The following is a 9,974-nucleotide window of genomic DNA, read 5'->3' as shown; positions in this document are numbered from 1 at the left end:
TGATAAGACTGGGATTGTCTTTCCATTTTCTAGTGTCTTTCTCTGTCTCTTCTGATGTTTCAGGTTTTCATTTTAGAAGTCATTACTTCCTTGCTTAGGTTTATTCCTACATATTATATTTTCTTTGAGGCTACAATAGAAGTGTGTCTTTGGTCTCCTTCTATTTGTGTTTGTTGGTGGTGTATAGTAAACCAATTGATTTGTGCAAGTTGATTCTCTATCTTGTCACATTGCTGAATTTATCATTTCTGAAAGTTTTCTGGTTGAATCTTGGAATCCCTAATGCATAATTTCATATCATCTGATGGTTTGACATCTCTCACTATCTGTACCCCTTTAATTTTCTTATCTTGCCTTGTTTGTTCCAGGTGGTATCTTCTCCTCTTTCCATACCACTCCTTTCTTCCCCTAACTCCCCCTCCTCCCCCTCCTCCTCCAGCCTTCATTTTTTGGGATAATTTAAGAAGGAATGGCTGTAGATCTTTAAATATTTGTTAGAATTCTGCTCTGAATAAATCTTTGCCTGAACTTTTTTTTAAAGCTGGGATACTTTTTTAGGTATTTTAATCTCTGTATTTATTTTGTGTCTGTTTAGATTGTTGACTTCTTGATTTAATTTGTGTGGTTTGGGTGAATTTTGAAAACCATTCATATGTTTTATATTTATCAGGGTCATATATTACAGGTTTTAAAAATATTTCCTTATAATATCTGAATTTATTTGATGTCTGTTACAATGTTTTCCTGTTCATTGCTGATTTTGTTAATTGATTTAACAGTCTGTCAATATTGTTTATCTTCTTAAACAACTAACACTTAGATTTGTTGGTTATTTACATTGTTTTATTTTGTTTCTGTTTTGTTGACCTCTGCTCTGATATTTATTATTTCTTTCATATACTGGGTTTGATTTGGTTTATTCTTGTTTTTCCAACATTTGGAGTTGTATCATTAAGTTATTTATTTATGCTTTTTGATTTTTTTTAATATAGACTCTTAGAGTTATAAATTTCATTCATAGGATTGTTTTCCGTGTGTCCCAGGGGTTTTGTTTCATTATGTTTTTATTTTCATTTAGTCCCAGGAATTTTTCTTTTATTTCCTGATTTCTTCTTTGACCAATTAATAAATAATGATGAGTTGTGCAATATCAAAGGGTTTGTGGATTTGCTAGAGATTTGTGTGCTATCAGATTTTATTTTGTTACATTGTGGTCTGATAGGATACAAGAAGTGATTTCAATCATTTTGATTTTGTAATGATTTGTTCTATGTCCCAGGATATGCTCTATTTTACAAAAGTTTTCATGTGCTTCTGAGTGGAATGTGTAGACATTGGTGTTTGGGTAGAATATTCTGTGGATATTAAGTCTATATTTCATGTATGATGTCAATTAATTTTGATTTGTCTCATTATTTTCGCCTGGATCACATGTCTATTTGAGAAAGTGTGGCATTGAGGTCACCACTATTAAGAGATTGATGTTATTCTGTATCTAATACCAGTAGTATTTTTTTGTGAAGTTATGCACCCCTGAGTTTAATGCATATATGTTTAAGATAGTAAAGTCTTGGTTAACTGTTCCCTTGATTGGGATAAGTATCTCTCTTTATATCTTCTGATAAGTTTTAGAATGACATCTGTTTTGTCAGACATTAATATAGTGGCACCTCCTCATGACCTTGTTCAGTACCTTAATCCATTGAAGGTGTAAGTCACAAACAATCCCATACCAGTTTGGAATTATGATTAATAGAATGGTTATTATTTATTTAAAGGGGAAAATACTTACAGATCACCATCCCAGACAACAGCCCTCTGTTCAATCAGGAAAGGAGTCTAGAAGCCGGAAGCAAGAGAGCGAGCATATGGCTGCTCCCTGTTTTTTAAAGCAAACCAGACCATGCCCAAGTAGGCTGGTATCTTAAAATCTATTGGCTGATGGAGAGGGAGCAGCTCCCACAGCACCTCCCCCTTTTGTTTACGAGAGTTCTAAACCTACTATGAAATTATATACAATAAGAACAAATAGCTATTCTAACTAGCTTAAGTCTTGTATAATAAATAACTTCGCCAAGTCATGAGAGGAAAGTAACTATATTTATATAGTCTTCAACCCCATCGAAGGTCTGAGAAGGGAAATAATGTTACCTGAGTAATTGGGAAGTGCAATTCTATAATTTCTAAAACGTAACAAATCACAGAGGCTACTGGCTACCTGAGCAATCACCCAAAGTCACATTTGCAGTGTTGAAGCAACCAACTTTGGCTGAGGCCTAATGTAACTGACATACCATTTTCAAAGGCAAGAAACTTTCTAAAACTATCTTACCCTGTCTTGGCAGGATATGACAGTCCTGTTTTATCCATTTATGGATACTCTGTATCTCTGTCAGTGGTTGAGGTATGGGCATTTCTTTACCCAAAGGCCAATTCTGCCAAGAAGAAAGGCTCCAAGTGGAGTGTCTTTGGTGCTCAACATTCTCTTGGGAATAGATTGGTGTTTCCGGGAGTGATTGTGTCTCACTACCAAGGAACTCTGAGTTAGATTAAAGGCCATTTTCTACATCTCTTTGAAGAGGTTGAAGATTATCTATCTATACTGATTATAATCTCTATGTATCTAAAGAACCTGATTGGTCTAATTATAAATGACAAACATAGATGACAATTGATCTATATAATTCTCACTACCTATCTAACTTAAAGACTAAGACAATAAACAACTGTGCAATAAATGAGGACAGTGACCTCCAAATGTAAACAATGTACAAGTATACATTGCAATATGGTAAATATGTATCAATACATAAACAATATATAAGTATCTTAATCAGAGGTAGAAATATACACTGCAATATGGTAAATATACATATATCAATACAATATATATATCAATACATAAAAAATGTTTTAAACAGAGATAGAAGCATGCATGCATACAATAGTCAATATAATTTAACTTTGTTTCAATATACAAGAATTGATACCAATATAATTGTCTAAAAGCAATAACTCAAAAGTACCAATCTATTATCCCATCATCCAATTATCCCTCCTTTTTTTCAAAAAGATCCCTGAGCTTATAAAATTCCTCCCCCAACCCTCAACCGTATACTAATTATAATCAACCCCTAGATGATGTCCCTAAACCCAAGGACCAACTTTACTTGGAGAGGGGACATCGTCCTCTAGAATTACTTCCAGCTGTTATGGGGGTGACGTTCTTTATGGGGGTTCCTGTGAAAGTAAAATGATGGTTAAATTTCAAGATTAATGTATGGTAAGACTGCAAATAGTCTCTGAGTATTTTGTGGAGGTCTGGCCAGAGTGTTGTAAAAGATGTGCACTATTTCAGCTAACCAAGTTGGAATGGTCTTGTACAGCTGGTAACCAAAACAGGTCATGTAGTGGCACTATCAGTATCATGGCGCCATATCAACCAGGTGGAGTTTTTTTCATGGGAACCATCTTCTTCCTGGAAACTTCAAAAATTACTGCAGGAAAATTCATTGTTCATTGTGGTAAACATAAACATTATTTATATAGACATATTCAGACATATATTCAATTAAAGGTATGATAAAGACAAAAATAGACATTAAGAAAAACAAAGATGTTTTTAAATTCTTTTTTCTTTCTGTCCCACATCAAACAGCTCTTGACATGAGATAGAATCTCTGGGATTTTTCTTTTAACAACATGCTTGGATTTCAAGAAGGATAGAGCCGTTGTCCAAGTCTAAAACCATCTCTATATATTCATAAACATATACATACCTATACATATATATAAATGAATACATTGTATCATTTGTACTTGCAAACCATATTTGATTTTCTTGATGATCATTATTGGGTAGTTATTTTTCTACGTGTCGTCATTCAAACATCAGAGGTTTCTTGAATTTTTGAAAATGAGTATTTTCCTGCAAAGACAAGAACAGGACCCTGCCCCCATCCTAAATGCTTTTCTTACCACCTGTATGGTTATCACCAGTGGATGAGCTGTCATTTCTCTGTTTAAATAGGTTTCTCCTTTTCAAAGCGAATCTTTATTAATTTTGATGGTATCCATACCTTTTCATCTCCTATGGAAACAAGAGCAAAACACCTTCCCCAACGTACTACATCTCCTGGTTTCCATTGTTAAGTCAACACATCCTTGAAATATACTGGTTGATTCAGTTCAGAAGTTTTTTCCATTATCCAATGCTTCTCTGCTGCTGTTGTTCCTTTCTCGTTAGTGTTAAGATAATTCAAGGTTAATAAAGCATTATGCAATCTATTTCTGGGGATATTTTCCGTCCCCTTCTGTTTATTCAGCATATCCTTTATAGTAATGATACTTACATCCACACCTGTGTCTAATAAGCCTTCAATAAAAATGCCATTTATACAGACTCTTAGATTTTGTCTTTGATAGGTAATAGAAGTCTGCTAAAATATACCTTTACTCTGTCCTACTGGATTTTTTGACTCATCCTCCACATGTAACCTATCATTTAGACCAGTATTGTTTTTTAACAGCAGACATTGAGTTTTTAATTTTCTTTGTGAGATACTTTCTCCACTGTACCTGGGAATGATTGGGCCAGTTTTGGCTTGGGGGCCTGCGAGAGGCCCCTCAAGTGGTTTCCCAATGGTTTCGGGTTGCCTTGTCTGTCTGTTGTTGACCTACATCGTTGGCCCAATGTCGGCCTTTACCGCATCTCCTACATATACCTGAAGGCCGAGGTCTCCTATTTTTGTCATTCCCAGAGGAGATATTATTCCTAGAACTTCTTTGCCTGTAATCCCTTTTCAGATGTCCTAATTTACCACAATTAAAATACCTGGCAGTTTGATGTCTCCTCATTGCTTTGGAAATCAATTCTACCCAAGATTCATCATTATAGCTAAACATTTCAGCATTCATCATATGCTGAATCCATTCATCCATAGGTGCTAATCTACACCTTAAAGGCCCAATTATCTTTTTACATTCTATGTTTGCATTTTCAAAAGTCAGAGATTCAAGAATTATTTGTCTAGCTTCTGGGTGTGTTACCCCTATTTCCAGAGCCTTAATTAATCTTTGCAAATAGTCAATAAAGACTTCTCTCTGTCCCTGTCTAATCCTGGTATATGATTCGACCCTATTCCTTGGATCTTATATTCTGTTCCAAGCATTCAAGGCTGCTTTGTGACATAGGGACAATAATTTTTCGTCATAAGAAGCTTGGACCTGTGGTTCAGAATACGCTCCTACACCAAGATTTTGATCTTGGGAAACATCCACACCTTTTGCTCTTCCTTGCTGTTCCATATGTTTAGATTCTTCTCTGAAATAAATTCCAAACTGCAGACACTAACTGATAGAAATCGTGGGGGGGTAGCTCTGACATTTGAAGCCCAAGTCTTTATCATTTCCTTAACAAATGCAGAGTGCAAGCCATAATTAACGACAGCTTGCTTAATTTCTTTTAAATCATTCATTCCTATTAGTGTCCATCTAGCTTCTTTGACTCCCTTTGAGCCTTTAGAAGTTGATGCTTTGTCAGAGTAAATTACAGGGTATGATGCTAAAACACTGGGTAAACCAGTTCTGACAGCAGGTGGTGGCATTGTATCCTGTCCTTGTGCCTTCTTAATCTGTTCACCAACTCCAATAATTTCTTCAATCATTTCCAATCTTTTTTATCATTGTGTCTCTTAAAGCCTGAATGTCCTGACCCCTGACCTGCATGTGTTTCTAGTGATTTCACTAAGGTATCAATTTTTTGGTTCCCATTCTACATCTGTGACTCCAAGGTTTTAATTTTTTCCTTCAAAGATAACATATCCTCCTTGAACTTTTCTTGGATATCATGTCGATTCCCATTCTAGAGGTACATTCTGTCTGTTACCTTATCAAAACTTTGTGATAATGTCTGAACGTCAAATTCAACAGCCTGAACCCTTTCAGGTAACTTCCTAGTACTCTTGGATATGGAGTCAATTTTGCCTATCATAGTATCCACTTGTTCAGATAACCTGATTTTCAATAATTTTAATCCTTTCTACTAGCCATTCATTATTAGTCCGTAAAGATTGTATCGTTCTTAGGAGTGCCATATTCCTCCTTAATGATAGCATATGGAAAAGAAAACTGAAACCAGTAAATTGAGGTATCCCCATAGTCATATAAACCTCACATGATACAATCCATTGTATTAGTAAAGAAAGCAGTAAAATTTGTGTTGGAAATGAAAACTGCCGTATTTCCTGTTATCCAGCAGGTGGTGCTGTTGCCGAGTCATGACTAGAACCACTGCAAAGGTGACCAAAACGGGATCCTGTTTCAATGTCCGCCTTAGTATTTGTTAAAAACTGAGAAATAGGAGTTGCCCAACAAAGTAAATGTCATTAAATCAATTCCATACATGGAACCAGAAACCCAAAATTCAGGGGTAGAGAAGAGCAACCCTGAAGCTGCCTATGCCTCCATATACAGAGTCGCCCCAAGGGGTGTCAGCTTTCAGCAACTGCTTGTGCACTGATTCGTGCCACTTAAGTGTTGCGCTTGGATGGGAGATTTAAAAACGACTCAGAAAAGAGCAAAGCAGGCGGGCAGAGACTATCCAGGCCTATGGAGCCTGGGAGGTGTGGATTTTAAATCCATGTGGGGAGGCAAACGGTAGGGTGCGTGGGGACTTGAAGCCAATCTGAGGCATGTAATGAGAAAATATAAAGAATTGCAGCGAGAAAAGCCACTGCGTGATAATTTATGTTGAACTACTGGCTCCATGCACAGGGCACAGGCCACAGCTAAGGGAGGGCTCGTGCCAAGCCAGGCTGGGAACAGGCAGCTGAGCAAGGGTGGGGGTGGGGGTGGGGGGATTCTAAAACCAAATGTTTGGGCGCCAGATGAAGACATAAGTCACAAACAATCCCACACCAGTTTGGAATTATGATTAATAGAATAGTTATTTATTTAAAGGTGAAAACTTACAGATCACCATCCCAGACAACAGTCCTCTGCACGATCAGTAAAGGAGTCTAGTAGCCAGAAGCAGAGCTGGAAGAAAGAAAGCAAACACACGGGTCCCGCTGTTTTTTAAAGCAAACCAGACCATGCCCATGTCTGCTGGTATCTTAAAGTCTGTTGACTGAGGTATCAGAAGCAGCTCCTGCAGCAATCCATCCTTTTGCTTTTAAGGTGGTAACTATCTTTAAAACTAGGGTTTGGTGCTTGCAGGCAGCAGGTAGATGAATTTTGTGTTGTGATTAATTCATTTGTTGTCTTTTGTTTAGAGAATTGAGGCCGTTGATAGTGTTATTGAAGTGTGTGTGTGTGTGTGTTAGCTGTGGTCATAATCATGCTGTTGATTTTTGGTGTGGTATCTGTTTTCAGTGGTATTTCTGTCTAAATAATTATGATTTCCTAGTTCCTTTCACAGTTTATGCTATTTATGCTCATTCCTCTCTTTAGTCTGAAATAATACTACTTTTTTCCCTTTGGTTTTATAAATAGAGACTCCTTTTTGGTTTTTCAGCCATCCAGACCTGAATGATCACACAAAACCTATATTAATTGCAACACCATTTGGCCAACAGCTCAGGAGTATTTTTAGCTATCTCTTATATCTCAAATTAACCCATTTCTATTAATCTGTGTTTCACCATGAATCTGTGGCTTACTGGTAAGGTTCTAGGGTCTTTGGCAGCTACATGGTGTTTACCTAACTCAACCTTCTTTCTCCTTGAATTTAGCTTAGTTTGCTTGCATACCTATATTTTGCCCTTTCATAGACCAAAGTAGCTTCTTTATTAACCAGTAGTAATAAAACATATCATAGCATAGAGAGGGGAAGCCCACATCAGGTTTTGTTTGTTGGATATATTTCTTTTTCGTTGTACATGTCATAGAAATTTTTTTTCACATTCAATTATGGCTGATAGCTTTGCTGGATGTATTATTTTATGTAAGCTAATATAACTTTTAGGATTTAGTATGCATTGCTCTAGGCTCTTCTAAGTTTCAGTGTTTCACTGAAAAATCAGATTGTTTTTTTTATGGTGTTTCCTTTATATGAGGCTTACATTATTTTTTTTCTTTTTTGGCTTTCAGTACACTTTATTATGTATGTTTAATGTTTTAACTATGATATGCCATAGGGATTTTCTTTTCTGATCTTGTCTGTTTGGTGTTTTGTGCACTTTTTCTATTGTATGAGTGTTTCTTTTCTTAGTTTAGAAAAGTTTGTTTCTATAATTTTGTTGAAGATATGGGCTATACCATTGACTTTTTTATTTAATCTAAAAGGTTTTAATTTTTCATGTTGCCCCACATTTCCTGTTTGTTCCTTTTCTGTTGTATTGTTGTTGTTAGTTTTCATATACCTTGCTCATTTGGTCTAAGCCCACTATTTTATCTTCCAGCCCTGGCATTCTTTCTTCTGCTTAATTCATTATACTTGTAAGGCTTTCCTTTGAATTTTCAAGTTGGGCTGTTAATTTCTTAAAACTATATCAGCACTTCAACTTGAGTCTTTTTCATTGTTTCTATCTCCTGATTTAATTCCATTCTCAAGTCCAGGATTGTATTTATGATTTCAGTCAGCTTTATGTTTGTGTTTTCTCGGACACTTCTCAAATATTTATTCTCTTTAAACTTTTCTCCTTAATTTCATTGAGCTATTTTTTTTCTCTTCTTTAAATTTGATTTTTTTGCAGAGACTTACTACTTTTAATTTCTATCTTCTGAAGTTAATCTAGGTAATAGCAAGGGCAAGCATTTCTATAGGACTAATAGGTTTAAGAGAAAATATACTTACTCTCTTAAATTGTTGTTATGTTTGTGATGAGATCTGGAAATGTGACCTTATTCTTCTGGTTTTAATTTTATACTGGATGGACAAGATTGGAGAAGAGATGTGGGGGAAGGTTAGGTCTAGAGATTGGAAGTGACATGGGTGAAATGAAGCCATTTGGGAAGATGGAACTGGGATGATATACAGTATGTACTTTTCTGTTCTACACTGGGAGTGTGGGAGTAGGTAGATATGAGTATAAAGGTTGGCTATGATGTGGGAGAGTCCTGTGTTTTGGAAGGAAGACAGGGAAGATGGTGACCTGAGCCTAAAGCTCTTCTACTCTGAAGGCAGGGAAGTCCTGGTGCAGTAGTTATGGGACCCAGGATAAATCTGCAGTTTGTGGAAAATGTTGTGGAGAGATCAGGGGTACTCACCAGGGTAGACCCTGGAGGAGGAAGTGGAAAGTTATGGTTATAGAGTGAGGTGGTGGAGGCTATTAAAAGAATCCTGTGGGTGGATTCAGGTAGTGGGATGTGTCCTTTAGTTTAGATGTTGGTTAGAGTACAGAGGAAAATGGTAGGCTGGTTAGTTCATTTTTTTTTTTAACTTTTTTTTTTTATTGAGAAAAGGAGAAAAAAAACCAAGTTTCCACCTCCTCCCAGCCTCCTATTTCCCTCCCCCTCCTCCCACCCTTCTCCCCCTCCTCCCACTCTTCTCCCCCTCTCCCTACTCCTCTCCCCCTCCCTCTCCAGTCCAAAGAGCAGTCAGGGTTCCCTGCCCTGTGGTAAGTCCTAGGTCCTCCCCCCTCCGTCCATTTCTAGGAAGGTGAACATCCAAACTGGCTAGGCTCCCACAAAGCCAGCACATTACGTAGGTTCAAAACCCTGTGCCATTGTCCTTGGCTTCTCATCAGCCCTCATTATTCGCCATGCTCAGAGAGTCCAGTTTTATCCCATGCTTTTTCAGTCACAGTCCAGCTATATATAAAAGATACTAAACCTTATCTTAATCTTCTAAAACATATAATTGGTAAAAATTGGTCCCATTCTACAGGCTTTCAGTTTATCCAAATGATGGTGTTCATTGCAATACAGAATCTTTAGCTTCATGAGGTCACATTAATTTTTGGTCATAATGCCTGTGTTATCAGTTTCATATTAGAAAATTTTTCCTATGCTAATTCAAGCCTATTCTCTAT

Source organism: Microtus oregoni, unplaced genomic scaffold (genome assembly GCF_018167655.1).
Source record: "Microtus oregoni isolate MIOR12 unplaced genomic scaffold, Mior012 000107F_000, whole genome shotgun sequence".
Classification (NCBI taxonomy): Eukaryota; Metazoa; Chordata; class Mammalia; order Rodentia; family Cricetidae; genus Microtus; species Microtus oregoni.
This window is presented reverse-complemented; position numbering follows the sequence as displayed.